Source organism: Aquarana catesbeiana, linkage group LG08 (genome assembly GCF_042186555.1).
Source record: "Aquarana catesbeiana isolate 2022-GZ linkage group LG08, ASM4218655v1, whole genome shotgun sequence".
Classification (NCBI taxonomy): Eukaryota; Metazoa; Chordata; class Amphibia; order Anura; family Ranidae; genus Aquarana; species Aquarana catesbeiana.
Genome location: NC_133331.1, coordinates 69,939,298 through 69,957,772, shown reverse-complemented (window position 1 = coordinate 69,957,772; position 18,475 = coordinate 69,939,298).

Sequence of the window (18,475 nt, the reverse complement as noted above, 5' to 3'; positions counted from 1 at the left end):
TTGTACGTCACCGCGTTCTTGACGTTCGAAATTCCAACAGTTTGGGCAACCGTGTGTATGAAAGACAAGTTTGAGCCAACATCCGTTGGAAAAAATCTGATGGATTTTGTTGTCTGAATGTCCGATCAATGTCCGATTGTGTGTACAGGGCATTAGGGTTTACAACCACTTTAACCGCTTGCCGACCGCCACATGTAGATATACGTTGACAGAATGGCACGGCTGTGCAAATGGGCATACAGGTACGTCCCTTTAAATTTGCCGCCGTGCCATTGCGTGCGCGCCCACCGCAAGCCCTGTGAGTAGGATTGTGGGTCCCGCGGACTCGATGTCCGTGGGGATACCCGCGATCGTCTCACGGAGAGGAAGAACGGGGAAATGCTTGTTTACAATAGTACCACCCAGCCTCGGGACATGGAATCGCTGCCCTTCGGCTAATGCCGACTGACAGCACACTATCGATGTCCCGCATAGCCGCACTGACACTTAGTCACGTGATTGGGGATACCGCCCGCAATGCACCATGGACCTTGTAGGCTCCCTGGCCGTCATTGCGGGTGCATGCGCGGAAGCTCTTTCTCGTTCGCTCACCTGATCAGCCATTCGGATCAGGTGTGGGAGGCCTACTTAGGCCAGCCCGTCCCCCGTTTCATTGCTGGACACGAGGAGCGCCTGTTACCATTGTGGATCTTATACTGGGTATGTTCATTCCTCTCTATCCCCCTATTTTTACTATGACAGCTAATTGTGTTTACTTCTGATCCCATATGAATTAATCTCTCAAAGGATATGAACATTTCTGTTGCTGTTTACCATCACTCCTTTCACCACTAATGATCCCTACATCCCTATAGAAGTGCTGTTTTGGCTCCTTTAGCCTCTTTCTGCTCTTCTCTAGGTAAGTTGATTCTCACACACCTAGCTATGTCCATTACTTTTCACATGACCACAGTTTATTTTGAATTTATTTTTCTTAGGATACATATCGCAACGATCTACAATTTACTCTTCTTACAAGTACATCCTCCCAACATTCTCCAGGCGCTCCCTTTCTGATTATATTGATTTTAAACTGTAAGTTGTTGAGGTAATGTTAGCCCTATTGATTAGGTTTGGGATAATGTTTATCCCACCTTGTTTGGTGATGTCTTCATCGTTTGCATAATTTTCCTTTTTTTGAACCTTTGCTTGCTAGGTCTTTGTATGCCCCCTGCAGCCATAGATGGGGTGCGGCCCTGTCGGCCTTAGGTTGGGGAGCCCTTTCCGGCTTTGGTTCAGGTGGGTGGTGCTCAGGTATTTGCTTGGGGTGTCAGGTTCCTTTTCCCACTCGGGCGGCATTGTCATGTCACACACTCATTTAGTTTTTTTATTTCATTACAATATACTATTTGTGTTCGTATAATTCTTGTATAATGTTTCTTACTGCAATTTCATTTGTTTCCATGTAGAAACCTTCAATATTGGCACAGGCCTATATCACTTCCCTGAGGAAGCCAATGTTTTGGCGAAACATTAGGAATTGATTACCTGTCTTGGAGGCCCTCACCATCAGGCCTATCCGATTGTATAGTTTTTCACAACCCAACTGTGTATCGCACCTCTTTTAAAATTCTAGATTTGTATATCCCTTGTTTTTGTTATATGTAAATATACTTCAATAAAGTGTTTTTTGTATACTTTTAAAACATTTACCTATTTATATTTTTTTTCTTTTTGGCACCGCTATAATCCCTCCAGACCTATACACTTCAAAATTTGATATTTTGGGATGAGGTGCTGTATCTTGGGCAGTTTCTCCAGCCATACCCCATTTTCCATATACCCAGTGCTTTAATGCACACATTTTTTCTGGCTGGATAAACTCTCTATACTGTTATACTTTAAAGATTATCTATAACTGTGTGCTATTTTTGTCTTCTTCATTTATATTTCTCCTTTTGTAGGTAATCTTCTCTATATATCCTTACCTTTGATACCAAATCTTTGTTAAAACTGTTTGTGGGAGAGTCCAGAAGACTGATACCATGGCTGACTTTTGTGGTGATGCTTGGGAAGGCCTAATGACTAAAATCCAAACATCTCAAAACGCATCCACTATTACAGATGCCGAGCTTGATTGGTCCTTTATTTTTGATAGGTCCTTCAACGACTTCTGGAAAAAAAAGTCCGTATTTATTGGCATAAATCATATTTTGAAAAATATGCCGAACACAGAATCGTACCCTGGGGGTTGAGAATACAGATATTTCCTAATATCAAGAAAATAAATGATTCCCTCAAATCATCTTGGGAGGACAATCTTCAATCTTGTTCCCTCAACATGATTTCCATTTTATGCAAGGAATATGAACATGAGTTAGAACAATTAGACATTTCTATTAATCGTTGGCATTTGGACCACTCCTTTGGTGTGCCCTCCCCGAGGTATAGCAGTCGGGACAAACTCCTGCGTGCTCACCTTGAGGAGTACACGCTTGGTGTCATAAATGCCAAGGAAGGGAAGTTCCTTAGAGACTTATCTGCTCACGACAATGGCTACGCCTATAGATGGGACAATACCACCACTAGCAAATCAAGGACAAAACCTTTTGATTCAAATGTACCTACTTCCAATAATGATGTACCTAACACTCCTTCTGCTTCTTTTTCTTCTAGTACCGCCACCACCTATCAGGATCTCACTCAGGAGCAAATTTCTAAGAAAAGAAAGGGTGAACTGTCCACTACCCCACGGAATCACTATGTCGCACCTTCGGGCCTACCCCGTCTTCTCAGCCATCCCCGGCCCCTTCTAAAGCCACACATATATCTATTCCCTTCACTCGCGCACAACCCAGGTCGTCTTTCTTGTCTAAATCGATTGCACCCAACGCACCGATCCCCACCACTTCGGCACTGTCTCATCCTTAGGTACCTACTGTCACCAGAAGGGTAAGTGAACCCAGCTTAACATCCATGTTTCCAACTAGTGTACAATCTTTAGATCCTAAGATTGCCCCTATTTTTTTAGTTCAGACTCCAGACCCTCCTCAGAGTCCGATCCAAAACTCTCAAACCCTTGCAACCCACGGGGACCCCCCCCAGTCTTGATGTAATTAACTTATCATCAGTACCTTTGACCCTAGACTAAATCCACGTATTGCAACTTGGTCTTACGTTTTGCCCTTCCACCAACTTCGATAAATTTTAATTAAGGATATCCACCTTTTTGCACGTAAATTACTGTATAAGGTGATTTACGACAAATCCTCTTCTCAACCTACCACCGTCGGGTCCACCTCTTCATCCCAAGAGGTCCCCACGCTGGCTGAGATTCAAGCCTTGGAAGAACTCATGTTGTTGTGGGAGGAGGGAGCCGCTGCCGCCGACGATATGTCGGACCCTCACGAGTCGGGCATCGTCGCCCTCGGTGTGTCCCCCCCTACTTCCTTTAAACCCAAATTTCCAAATCTTTCTACCAACCCCAATATTTGGGCCTTTGTCCAACAAATTACCACAGATATAGATAATATGGACCTGGCTAGTTCTTGTCCACCCAACCTATCTACTGCCCATATTAAAGCATTAAAATCTCTTCAAAACCACCAGGGGCTGGTTATCAAACCAGCCGATAAAGGTGGTAATGTGGTAGTTATGGACGTTGCGTTTTATGAACAAATGTGTCGTGATATTCTTGAAAATCGTGATTGGTATAGACCTATATCCCAAGCACTCATTGATCATTTCACGCGTGAATACAATCAACTGATATTTTCTGCCTATCAAAATGGCACGATTGACTGCAATACGTGGAACTTTTTAAGCGTGAAGGAACCTAAAACCCCTACGTTTTATGCCCTACCTAAATTACATAAATCATTGACCCACCCACCGGGTCGGACCATTGTCTCTGGATGTCAATGCCTTACAGAAAATGCCAGTGCACTGGTTGACAAATATTTAGCCCCCCATGTCACTTCTTTGTCCTATGTGAAGGACACCATCCACCTTCTCCGTATCCTCGATGGGAAACATCTACCTAAAAACGTTTGGTTAGTCGCTCTCGATGTAGAGAGCCTATATAACACCATTCCGCACCATAGAGGTATTGAGGTAATAGGGAAACAGCTTTGAGAGAGAGGCCCTGCATTTGACTCATATGGAGACTTTGTTTTGGAATTACTTAAATTTATATTGGCACGTAACCATTTTATGTTTGGCTCCTCCCACTTCCTCCAGGTACAGGGCGTAGCTATGGGGACCAAATGTGCCCCCTCCTACACCAATCTGTACCTGGGGGGGTGGGAGAGAGAGCTATTCGCTAGCTCTAATTCATCCTATCTTCTGTCCAAGGTTTTGTCTTGGCACAGGTATATAGATGATGTGCTGTTCTTTTGGTCTGGTACCCGTGATGAACTAACCGTTTTCATTGATTCTCTAGCCACTAATACTAATAACTTAAGATTTACCATGGAATGCAGTCAATCTCGGATCAGCTTTCTTGATCTCCAAATAAGTCTGGATCATAATGGTAACATTCATTCAGCCTTATATCGTAAACCCTCTTCGGGAAACACCATTCTTCATGCCAGTAGCGCTCACCCCAAGCCCCTCCTGGATAGCATCCCATTTAGTCAGTATCTAAGACTCAAAAGAAATTGTACCCTTGAAGCAGACTTTATACAAGCATCACGTGATCTATATTGGAGACTAGGGATGAGCTTCGTGTTCGAGTCGAACCCATGTTCGACTCGAACATCGGCTGTTCGATCGTTCGCCGAATTGCGAACGTTATGGGCCGTTCACGCTAAATTCGTGTGGCGCGTCACGGCCCATAATTCACTGCGGCATCGCAGTGCATTGCTGGCTGATGATTGGCCAAGCATGCACTATGACCCGCATGCTTGGCCAATCACAGCGCCGTCAGTAGAGAGAGCTGTAATTGGCCAAAGCCAGGGTGGCTTTGGCCAATTATGGCTCAGGGGATTTAGTACACACCCCACACTATATAAGGCCGCCTGCACGGCGGCCCTGTGTAGTGTGTGTTCCGGTGTGCTGAGAGATAGAGAGAGAGAGAGAGACAGTGTCATTTGATTTGAGTTAGATAGATTAGGCAGAACAGTCAGTCAGTTAGCTGCACTTACAGTGTATTGTGTATATATATGCATCCCAGGTGTTGCATATATATATATACACTGTATTCAGTTTAGCTAGATCCGTTCCTGTTATCTTCTATCTAGACTATTTACATTTAATGCAGTGCGTCCTGCTCACAGTGTTCAGCTAGATCCGTTCCTGCTATTTACATTTAGTGCAGTGCGTCCTGCTCACAGTGTTCAGCTAGATCCGTTCCTGCTATTTACATTTAGTGCAGTGCGTCCTGCTCACAGTGTTCAGCTAGATCCGTTCCTGCTATTTACATTTAGTGCAGTGCGTCCTGCTCACAGTGTTCAGCTAGATCCGTTCCTGTTATCTTCTAGACTATTTACATTTAGTGCAGTGCGTCCTGCTCACAGTGTTCAGCTAGATCCGTTCCTGTTATCTTCTAGACTATTTACATTTAGTGCAGTGCGTCCTGCTCACAGTGTTCAGCTAGATCCGTTCCTGTTATCTTCTAGACTATTTACATTTAGTGCAGTGCGTCCTGCTCACAGTGTTCAGCTAGATCCGTTCCTGTTAAATTCCTACTGACAGGCAGGCTTGTCTGGTTACAGTATATAAAGCTACCTGAAGAAAATTACAGGTGTTCTATTTGATCCTATTAGTACCACGGTCAGGCAGCTAGACTATTTACATTTAGTACAGTGCGTCCTGCTCACAGTGTTCAGCTAGATCCGTTCCTGTTATCTTCCTACTGACAGGCAGGCTTGTCTGGTTACAGTATATAAAGCTACCTGAAGAAAATTACAGGTGTTCTATTTGATCCTATTAGTACCACGGTCAGGCAGCTAGACTATTTACATTTAGTACAGTGCGTCCTGCTCACAGTGTACAGCTAGATCCGTTCCTGTTATCTTCCTACTGACAGGCAGGCTTGTCTGGTTACAGTATATAAAGCTACCTGAAGAAAATTACAGGTGTTCTATTTGATCCTATTAGTAACACGGTCAGGCAGCTAGACTATTTACATTTAGTACAGTGCGTCCTGCTCACAGTGTTCAGCTAGATCCGTTCCTGTTATCTTCCTACTGACAGGCAGGCTTGTCTGGTTACAGTATATAAAGCTACCTGAAGAAAATTACAGGTGTTCTATTTGATCCTATTAGTACCACGGTCAGGCAGCTAGACTATTTACATTTAGTACAGTGCGTCCTGCTCACAGTGTACAGCTAGATCCGTTCCTGTTATCTTCCTACTGACAGGCAGGCTTGTCTGGTTACAGTATATAAAGCTACCTGAAGAAAATTACAGGTGTTCTATTTGATCCTATTAGTACCACGGTCAGGCAGCTAGACTATTTACATTTAGTACAGTGCGTCCTGCTCACAGTGTTCAGCTAGATCCGTTCCTGTTATCTTCCTACTGACAGGCAGGCTTGTCTGGTTACAGTATATAAAGCTACTTGAAGAAAATTACAGGTGTTCTATCCCAGCTTAGTGCAGCTACAGGCCATTAGTATGTCTGGAAGGCCAAGAAGGAGAGGCAGACAGTCACAAGCCAATAAGAGAGGGCAAGCAGGCTCTGTGTCTAGTGCTGGTCGTGGAGACGGTGCATCCTCATCAGCACGTGGCCATGGGACATGCTTGGCCTTTTTTTCGGCAGCTGGCCGTGTTGAGCCGCAACATGCGGAAGACTTGGTCGAGTGGATGACCAAGCCGTCCTCATCCTCCTCATCCTCTCTCACCCATGCCCAGGGTGCTTTGTCTGGCAAAGCAGCGGCCTCTTCCCTCAGCTCAATGTCATCAGTGACTCCTTCCCTAGCTCCACCATGTCCTCATGAGGATTCCCTCGAACTGTTTGACCACAGTGTTGGGTACATGCTCCAGGAGGATGCCCAGCGTTTGGAAGGCTCTGATGACGATACTGAGCTCGATGAAGGCAGTAACATGAGCGCGGACAGAGGGGGTGCCCAAGAAGGACAGCAATCTGGCAGTCATGCTCCCCCTGCTGCAGCATACTGCCAGGTTTGCTCCAGTGATGAGGAGGGAGGGGATGATGAGGTCACTGACTCAACGTGGGTGCCTGATAGGAGAGAGGAGGAGGAGGAGGAGGCGGCAGCACATCACCAACGAGGCAGGATGCCCTCCAGGGGCCAGCCTAAGGGCAGCACATTGACTGCATCACACCCCAAAGCTCCACATGTGCAGGGCGCTGCAGTCTCTGCGCGTTATTCAAAAAGTTCTTTGGTGTGGGCCTTTTTTGAGACGAGTGCATCAGATCGCACCGCTGCTATTTGCAACATATGTCTCAAGCGTATCTCGCGTGGCCAAAACATCTCCCGCTTGGGTACCACATGCTTGACCAGACATATGTTGACCTGCCATGCAGTTCGTTGGCAAGCGTATCTAAAAGACCCACACCAAAGAACAAAGAGGATCTCTCCTTGCTCCTCATCAGCTGAGATTTCCAACCCCACTAGACCTTCAGTCCTCTCTGAGACCTGCAGTGAGAGGAATGAAGGTGTAGAATTAGGTGTGTCACAGCCAAGTACTTGTGGGCAATCTGCTTTTGGTACACCGACGTCAGATTGTACCAGGCAAATTTCCCTGCCCCAGCTGCTGCACCGCCGAAAGAAGTTTGCTCCCAGCCATCCACATGCCCAGCGGTTGAATGCTAGCTTGGCAAAATTGCTAGCACTTCAACTGCTGCCTTTTCAGTTGGTAGACTCTGCCCCCTTCCGTGAGTTTGTGGAATGTGCGGTTCCTCAGTGGCAGGTACCCAAACGCCACTTTTTCTCACGGAAGGCGATTCCGGCTCTCTACCGGCATGTGGAAGGCAATGTCCATGCCTCGCTGGACAGGGCGGTCAGCGGTAAGGTGCATATTACCGCTGACTCATGGTCCAGCAGGCATGGACAGGGACGTTACCTAAGTTTCACGGCGCATTGGGTGACTCTGCTGGCAGCTGGGAAGGATGCAGGACAAGGTGCAGTAGTGTTGGAGGTTGTTCCGCCACCACGCCTCCAAAATGCTGATTGTGACACACCTCTCTCCTCCACCCCCTCCTCTTCTTCTTCCTCCATGGCCTCTTCCTCGGAACCAGCGGTGCTCCGTAGGCGTTCAAGGGGCTACGCAAGTACGCAGGCCAAAAGATGCCATGCGGTGCTTGAGCTGGTGTGCTTGGGGGACAGGAGCCACACTGGGGCAGAGGTTCTGTCAGCTCTGCAGGGGCAGGTTCAGAGGTGGTTGACGCCACGCCAACTTAAGGCAGGAATGGTGGTTTGCGACAATGGCACCAACCTCCTCTCTGCCCTCCGACAGGGACAAATGACCCATGTGCCCTGTTTGGCTCACGTCCTTAACTTGGTGGTGCAGCGGTTCTTGGGCAGGTACCCGGGCTTACAGGATGTCCTGAGGCAGGCCAGGAAAGTCTGTGTGCATTTCCGCCGGTCATATAATGCCAGTGCTCGGCTGACGGACCTCCAAAAGGAGTTTAACCTGCCCAAGAACCGCCTAATCTGTGACATGCCCACCAGGTGGAACTCAACGTTGGCCATGCTGCAGCGGCTGCACACGCAGCAGAGGGCCATCAATGAGTACCTGTGCGACTATGGCACCAGGACAGGGTCAGGGGAGCTTGGTTTTTTTTCCCCACGCCAGTGGGCCATGATCAGGGATGCATGCACTGTCCTGTCACCATTCGAGGAGGCCACGAGGATGGTGAGCAGTGACAGTGCATGCATCAGTGACACTGTCCCCCTTGTCCACCTGTTGGAGCACACGCTGCGTGGAATAATGGACAGGGCACTTGAGGCAGAACAGAGGCAGGAAGAGGAGGACTTCCTTAGCTCTCAAGGCCCCCTTTATCCAGACAGTGTTCCTGCGTGCCCGCCGATCACACAGGAAGAGGACGAGGAGGAAGAGGAGGAGGAGGAAGATTGTGTCAGTATGGAGGTGGAGCCTGGCACTCAGCATCAGCAGCAGTCTTTAAGGGATCAGTCCCAAGAAACACATGGACTTGTACGTGGCTGGGAGGAGGTGGCTGCGGACCATGTCGTTCTTAGTGACCCAGAGGACTCCGGACCAAATGCCTCAGCAAACCTACGCTGCATGGCCTCCCTGATCCTGCAAAGCCTGCGTAAGGATCCTCGTATTCGTGGTATCAAGGAGAAGGACCAATACTGGCTGGCAACCCTCCTTGATCCACGTTACAAGGGTAAGGTTGCGGACCTTATCTTGCCATCGCAGAGGGAGCAGAGGATGAAACATCTTCGGGAGGCCTTGCAGAAAGGTCTGTGCAACGCGTTCCCAGAGACTGGGAGGTTACAAACTCCTGTTTCTGGACAACGTGTTGCTGAGGCTTCGGTCAGTCAAAGAAGGAGCGGTGGAGAAGGTGGCCGTCTGACCGATGCGTTCAGACAATTTTTTGGTCCGCAGCCCCAAGGTATGATCGGTTCCAGCAACCATCGCCAGCGTCTGTTTTACATGGTGCAGGAATACCTAGGGGCAAGATCAGACTTGGACACCTTTCCCACCGAAAATCCTCTGGGTTACTGGGTCTTGAGGATGGATCACTGGCCAGAGCTTGCACAGTATGCAATTGAGCTACTGGCCTGTCCTGCATCCAGCGTTCTTTCGGAACGCACATTCAGTGCTGCTGGAGGCGTGGTAACCGATCACAGGGTGCGTCTGTCCACCGACTCGGTCGATCGGCTGACCTTCATAAAAATGAATGAGTCTTGGATCACCACCAGCTACCAAGCACCTGATGCTGATGTAACCGAATAATTTTTTTTGAAATCTCAGATCCCTTCAAAGACTGCCTATGCTGATGCTGAGTGACTATCCCTGAGTAATTATCCTCTTCCTCCTCAATCATCACGCTGATAGCTTGTAAGAACATTTTTGGTTCTGGGCGCCACCACCAGTGCCTAAGGCACAATTTTTCAGCCCCTGTTTAACAGGGGCGTGTAATTACAATTTTTGATGTAATACTTTGCAGCAGGGCTCGTTCCTGCATTCCAACTAGAGTGTCTGTGAGGGGTTGCAGTGTTGTGGCACCAGCACCAGTGCCTAGGGCCCAATTTTTCTGCCCCTGTCTAACAGGGGCGTGTAATTACAATTTTTGATGCAATACTTTGCAGCAGGGCTCGTTCCTGCGTTCCAACTAGAGTGTCTGTGAGGGGTTGCAGTGTTGTGGCACCAGCACCAGTGCCTAAGGCCTAATTTTTCAGCTCCTGTTCAACAGGGGCATGTAATTACAATTCTTGATCTAATATTTCACAGCAGGGCCCTGTGAGGGCTTACAGTGTTGTGGCCACAGCAACACCTAAGGCCCAAATTTCTGCTGAGTATATAGGGCAGGACCCTACTTTCAAACATCTAACTTACAAACGACTCCTACTTGCAAACGGAAGGAGACAACAGGAAGTGAGATGAAATCTACCCCTAGGAAGGGAAATTCTCTCCTGTAAGAGTTAATATGGGAAAACAATTTCTCCTTTCCACTGATGCTTTCCAATCCTTGTTCCACAAAAAAACCCAAATTTTCAAAAAACATTTTTCATTGGGACAAAAAAGTGAGGTGAAATCTTCTGAAGAGGAGGAAAGACAGCAAAACAAATGTCACAGGGGTGATAACCCTTCCCTATGTTTTCCAAAAAGCTTAGAAAAGATTTTTTGGCTGGAGCTAAACACGTTAAAAATGTTCAAAATTACAAACAGATTCTACTTAACAACAAACCTACAGTCCCTGTCTTGTTTGCACCGCCTGTATACTGCTGTTCAGAGTATATAGGGCCTGGTGGCCCCACACCTTTCCTTATTTTAATTTGGGTGCGGGGTTCCCCTTAATATCCATACAAGACCCAAAGGGCCTGGTAATGGACTGGGGGGTACCCATGCCGTTTGTCTCACTGATTTTCATCCATATTGCCATGACCCGACATGACATTAAACCCGCAAGCAGTTTTAAATGAGATTTTTTCCTTTAAAAATGACATTTGGTGCAGGGACTGTTCTAAACATGGGAAACATGCGTCACTTTACAGGCATACTATAGACACCCCCCAGGTACGATATTTAAAGGAATATTTCACTTTTTTTTTTTTTACTTTAAGCATCATTAAAATCACTGCTCCCGAAAAAACGGCCGTTTTTAAAAGTTTTTTTTGCATTGATACATGTCCCCTGGGGTAGGACCCGGGTCCCCAAACCCTTTTTAGGACAATACCATGCAAATTAGCCTTTAAAATGAGCACTTTTGATTTCGAACGTTCGAGTCCCATAGACGTCAATGGGGTTCTAACGTTCGTGCGAACTTTCGGTCCGTTCGCGGGTTCTGGTGCGAACCGAACCGGGGGGTGTTCGGCTCATCCCTATTGGAGACTTAGAAACAGAGGATATAACCACTCACTTCTTAAAAAAGCCTTTAATAAAGCAAACAAACTTGATAGGAAGGACCTGATTTTCTCAGACAAGCCATCGGACACCCGACAACCGGTTCGTCTTATCACTCAATACTCCAGACAACATGTCCAAGTTAGAAATATTCTTAATCAATTCTGGCCTTTACTAACTACAGACCCTGTTATTACTAAGTATGTTAGATTACACCCTGATATAACATATCGTAGATCTCCCTCATTAAGAGACCGATTGATAACGAATCATCATTCTATTGCTACACAGCAATCGATTAGAAGCACTTTTCAAAGTGGCAACTGTGATGTTTGTGCTTTTGTTTCCCACTCCAGAGAAATTATTCTTCCCAATGGGCTCATTCATACCATTAGACACCGAGTCACTTGCAAAACAGTGGGAGTTTTGTACTTGGCTGTTTGCCAATGTGGCTCATACTACGTTGGTAAAACGAAACTACCTTTCCAGGTCCGCATTAGGGACCATATTAAACCCCTGTATAAACGCATCTTCACTACAGCGATAAACCAACATATTAGTACACAACATAATTTTGATCCCCATGTTGTCACTTTTTTCGCCCTCGAGCATGTACCTCTACATGCTCGTGGTGGTGTTGACAACAAATTGTTACAGCTTGAGACCAAGTGGATTCACACTTTGAATGCTACCAACTTTCCAGGGTTAAATGAACACATTAGTTTCAAACCTTTTTTATAAGTGTCATGGATATTCCTTGGAGATTTTCATTATTACTATGTATTATTCTGGTTTGAAGCCTAAAAATCATTTTAGACACACAATTAATTTGTTTAGTTCCTTCCTTCTCTTATTCTGTTTCTGTTTCTTTCTCTTCATCTATTTTTTTTTCTTTGGCCTTCCCCTCTTTTTCCTATTCCCCCTTTTTTCTGTTTTTTCTTTTTCCAATATTGGGTTTCTTTACTATCCTCATCTCCTCTTTGCAGCCTTGGTCTCGGATTTCGGTCTCTTGAACCACAGCTTCATTTTTCCTATGTATTTTTTGTATGTATTTAATTTACAACAATCAGTAAGTGATGTATGTAATTTATCCATAATGGTCATGTATGGGTGTGTGACTTGGCTATATGCGGTGTGACCTATTCGGGACCTGCCTTCCATCCCTCCCATCCCTCCCAGGTGCTGGGTTGGGTTGGCACAGTTTGTGCCTTGATCTGTTTCACCACTTTTTTCTCCTGGAGTGGGGACTCGCCCTGCTCTTCTTCAGCGGTGCCTGTCTCCCTCCCTCTGATGTCTGGTGCGATCGGGAACCCCTCCCTTCTTTAGCCCTCTGGCCTGTGCTGTTGTTGGCTGTATGGATGCCCAGGGCGGCAACACACATAGTGCCCGCCCGTTTTGGTTTCCGCTCTCGCAATTGTTCATCTTGCCCCCCCTTGTACCACCCAGCCTCGGGACATGGAATTGCTGCCCTTTGGCTAATGCCGACTGACAGCGCACTATCGATGTCCCGCATAGCCGCACTGACACTTAGTCACGTGATTGGGGATACCGCCCGCAATGCACCATGGACCTTGTAGGCTCCCTGGCTGTCATTGCGGGCGCATGGGCGGAAGCTCTTTCTCGTTCGCTCACCTGATCAGCCATTCGGATCAGGTGTGGGGGGCCTACTTAAGCCAGCCCGTCCCCCGTTTCATTGCTGGACACGAGAAGCGCCTGTTACCATTGTGGATCATATACTGGGTATGTTCATTCCTCTCTATCCCCCTATTTTTACTATGACAGCTAATTGTGTTTATTTCTTATCCCATATGAATTAATCTCTCACAGGATATGAACATTCCTGTTGCTGTTTACCATCACTCCTTTCACCACTAGTGATCCCTATATCCCTATAGAAGTGCTGTTTTGGCTCCTTTAGCCTCTTTCTGCTCTTTTCTAGGTAAGTTGATTCTCACACACCTAGCTATGTCCATTACTTTTCTTTTCACATGACCACAGTTTATTTTGAATTTATTTTTCTTAGGATACATATCGCAATGATCTACAATTTACTCTTCTTACAAGTACATCCTCCCAACATTCTCCAGGCGCTCCCTTTCTGATTATATTGATTTTAAACTGTAAGTTGTCGAGGCTATGTTAGCCCTATTGATTAGGTTTGGGATAATGTTTATCCCACCTTGTTTGGTGATGTCTTCATCGTTTTCATAATTTTCCTTTTTTTGAACCTTTGCTTGCTAGGTCTTTCTATGCCCCCTGCAGCCATAGATGGGGTGCGGCCCTGTCGGCCTTAGGTTGGGGAGCCCTTTCCGGCTTTGGTTCAGGTGGGTGGTGCTCAGGTATTTGCTTGGGGTGTCAGGTTCCTTTTTTCCACTCGGGCGGCATTGTCATGTCACACACTCATTTAGTTTTTTTATTTCATTACAATATACTATTTGTGTTCGTATAATTCTTGTATAATTTTTCTTACTGCAATTTCATTTGTTTCCATGTAGAAACCTTCAATATTGGCCCAGGCCTATATCACTTCCCTGAGGAAGCCAATGTTTTGGCGAAACATGTAGGAATTGATTACCTGTCTTGGAGGCCCTCACCATCAGGCCTATCCGATTGTATGATTTTTCACAACCCAACTGTGTATCGCACCTCTTTTAAAATTCTAGATTTGTATATCCCTTGTCTTTGTTATATGTAAATATACTTCAATAAAGTGTTTTTTGTATACTTTTAAAACATTTAGCTATTTATATTTTTTTCCTTTTGGCACCGCTATAATCCCTCCAGACCTATACACTTCAAAAGTCCATACATCCCATGGCATGTTTGAGCAATATATCATTTAGTGACAACTTTGTGCAAAAAAAAAAAAAACTTGTTTTACAATATAAAATATTCTATGGACTCGACATGCCTCTCAGCAAATAGCTTGGGATGTCTACTTTCCAAAATGGGGTCATTTGGGGGTGTTTTGAACTGTCCTGGCATTTTATGCACAACATTTAGAAGCTTATGTCACACATCACCCACTCTTCTAACCACTTGAAGACAAAGCCCTTTCTAACACTTTTTGTTTACATGAAAAAATTATTTTTTTTTGCAAGAAAATTACTTTGAACCCCCAAACATTATAATTTTTTTTAAAGCAAATGCCCTACAGATTAAAATGGTGGGTGTTTCATTTTTTTTTTTTTTCACACAGTATTTCCGCAGCGATTTTTCAAACGCATTTATTTGGGAAAAAACACACTTTTTTTAAATCTTAATGCACTAAAACACACTATATTGCCCAAATGTTTCATGAAAAAAAAAAGATGATCTTAGGCCGAGTACATGGATACCAAACACGACATGCTTTAAAATTGCGCACAAACGTGCAGTAGCGACAAACTAAAAGCCTTTACAGGTTACCACTTTAGATTTACAGAGAAGGTCTACTGCTAAAATTACTGCCCTCGATCTGAACTTCACGGCGATACCTCACATGGTGCAATTGCTGTTTACATTTGACACCAGACCGATGCTTGCGTTCGCCTTTGCGCCAGAGCAGGGGGGGACAGGGGTGCTTTTTTTTTTTTTTTTTTTCCCTTTATTATTTTTTTTGCTTTTTTATCTTATTTTTAAACTGTTCCTTTCATTTTTTTAATCATTTTTATTGTTATCTCAGGGAATGTAAATATCCCCTATGATAGCAATAGGTAGTAACAGGTACTCTTTTTTTTTTTTTAAATTGGGGTCTATTAGACCCTAGATCTCTCCTCTGCCCTCAAAGCATCTGACCACACCAAGATCGGTGTAATAAAATGCTTTCCCAATTTCCCAATGACGCTGTTTACATCCGGCGAAATCTAAGTCATGAAATGCTCGTAGCTTCCGGTTTCTTAGGCCATAGAGATAATTGGAGCCATTCTGGTCTCTGATCAGCTCTATGGTCAGCTGGCCGAATCACCGGCTGCATTCTCAGGTTCCCTGTTGAGACAGGAGAGCCAGAGAAAAACTTGGAAGACGGTGGGGGGGGGCATTCCCTCCCACTGCTTGTAAAAGCAGTCTAGAGGCTAATTAGCTGCTAGGATTGCTTTTACATGAAAGCTGACCGCTGGCTGAAAAGAATGATACCAAGATGATACCTAAACCTGCAGGCATCATTCTGGTATAACCATTCCAGTACTTTGCTGGTCCTTGTTGGGCATATATTGTAAACTTTTTTTTAATGCAGCCTGTGGGCTGAACGAAAAAAAGAGATTGATCGGTGGGTATGCCCACCATTAGAATACCTCCCTTCATCCACCCACTTCTAATGATGGGCATACATGCACCGTTTATATATGCCGAAGCATGGGGGTATCTGCCCCAAAAGGTAGGAGCACATCGCTCCTCCGCCCCTGCTGCCCCCATGCTTCGGCATATATGCTCTTTTTTTTAGCTGCGGTGGTGAAATCACCTCCTACAGTGCTGGAGTCACTGCTTTATGTATTGTGGGAGCAAACTCTGTTGCTGTCAAGATAAATAAATCCGCGCTGCAACTGAATGGCGTACCTGCTAAGCAAATGATGGTTAACAATAAAACAAAGTAACATTACAGTATAACAGTAATACTTACCATACCTGCAAAGCAAATACAAAAAAAACCATATTAAAAAATAAAACATTTTTAAACGCAACCTGTGCCTAAAATATATATATGCCGAAGCATGGGGGCATCCACCCGTAAAAGGTAGGAGCAAATTGCTCCTCCGCCCCTGATGCCCCCATGCTTCGGCATATATGCTCTTTTTTTAACTGTGGTGCGACAGCGCTGGAGTCACAACTTTATGTATCGTGGGAGCAAACACTGTTACTGTCAAGATAAATAAATCCGCTCTGCAGCTGAATGGCGTACCTGAAAACAAACAAATGGTTAACAATAAAACACAGTAAACAGTAAAGTATAAAAAAATTGCATACCTATAAAGCAAACATGATAAAATATAATAACAATAAAACATTGCAGAATAGAATACAGTAAAAAAGAGCAGAACAATAGAGAGAGAACAATAAAACAACAACTATTTTTGTTTTTTTTATTTTATATATATTTTTTTTTACACTTTTTTTTTGTAACTGTAACTTTTGTAACTGTAACCAGTTCCAGGTTCGGGTCTCTCAAAATGCGATAGCATCTTGGGAGACCCTGTGAAAGTGTGCCTAGTCTGTGCAGTGCTGTACCCTACACTAATACTCAACTAGTGTATGGTAGCTTTCAAAACATTCACCAATGAAAAGACCAGGATTGTCAGGACAGGAGGGACAGTAATAGCAAGTGTCACGCCTATATCCACGCTTGCTGCAGACACAACATCTTTTTTGGGGGGCTCGTTGGGTAGGGGTACTCGGGAGGGCATAAAGAAAATGCCTCTCATGCAGCCGGCTTACTGCATTTGGTTGGGGAAGGTGAGGTGGAGCACCATCTTGAAACAGAAGGGCTCTGACGATCTCTTCCTGGAATTTAAAAGGAAGGATTCAGTCCGTCCTGAAGCCCTGTATAGCACATGAGCGTTCAGCAAAGCCAAATGAAATGAATAAACAGACACTTTCTTGTACCAGCGTCTGGCCTTACGGGCAATTAGGTACAGCGTCAACAACTGGTCATTGAGGTCCACCCCTCCCATATTTTGGTTATATTCATGGACACAGAGGGGTTTCTCCACAACACCATTCGCCGTAGTAATTTGGACCGTCGTGTCTGCATGAAGGGAGGTAAGAATGAAAACATTTTTATTATCCCTCCACTTCATAGCGAGCAAATTATTACACTTGAAGCAGGCTCTCTCCCCCAGCCTAAGACGGGAATCTACGAGCCGCTGGGGAAAGCCCCGGCGATTAGGTCGCACGGTGCCACATGCTCCAATCTGCTGATCAAACAAGTGACTAAAAAGTGGCACGCTCGTGTAATAATTGTCCACATATAAGTGGTACCCCTTTCTGAAAAAGGGTGACACCAAGTCCCACACAATCTTGCCAGCGCTTCCTATGTAGTCAGGGCAGTTTGTCGGCTCTTCCCTCGTAAACCATAAAACTACATGTATAGCCTGTGGCCCTGTCACAGAGCTTATACATCTTGATCCCGTATCTGGCACGCTTGCTGGGAAGGTACTGTTTGAATGACAAGCGGCTAGAAAACTTAATCAGGGACTCATCAACGCAGACAACTTGATGGGGAGTAAACAAGTCTGCAAAACGTTGGTTGACGTGGTTTACGAGGGGCCGAATTTTGTAGAGCCAATCGTATCCAGGGTCTCCACGAGGATGACAGAGTTCATTGTCATTGAATTGCATGAACCGCAAGATCTGCTCGTATCGTGCCCTGGTCATGGAGGCAGAGAACAAGGGCATATGGTGAATTGGGTCAGTGGACCAATATGACCGCAACTCACTCTTTTTAGTTATGCCCATGTTGAGGGAAAGGCCCAGAAAGAGCTTAAATTCGGAAACCATAATTGGTCTCCAATCTCTGGCAAAGGAGGACTGGGGAATAGTGGCGATGTGTTGACCAGCGTACAAATTGCTTTGGTCCACAATAGATCTATAGAGATCTTTGGTGATAAACAGCAAATAAAAATCAAGTGACATAAAATCAACTGTTTCCACCTGAATGCCGGGTTGGCCAGTGAATGGGGGAAGTACGGGTGCTGCAGAAGTGGTGGGTTCCCAATTAGGATTGGTGAATGCAGCAGGAAGGGCACTATGGGCATGACGGGCCTGTGTTGGTCTTCTTGGTGGCAGCGGGACACTACTTGTGCTTGCCACCTCACCAGCTTGAACTGCACTTATGGGACTCGCCACGTCACCACGTGATACTGCCGTGCTGGATTGACTACGACCAGGGTGTACTAGGCCGCTGGTGCTTGCCAGTTCACCAGAAGGAATAGCGGCGCTAGTACTGCTCTGCTCCATATGAGGGACCTGCGGTTCTTGCACATCAACGACAGAAGAAGATTGGGGTCTGGTACGCCTGACCTTGG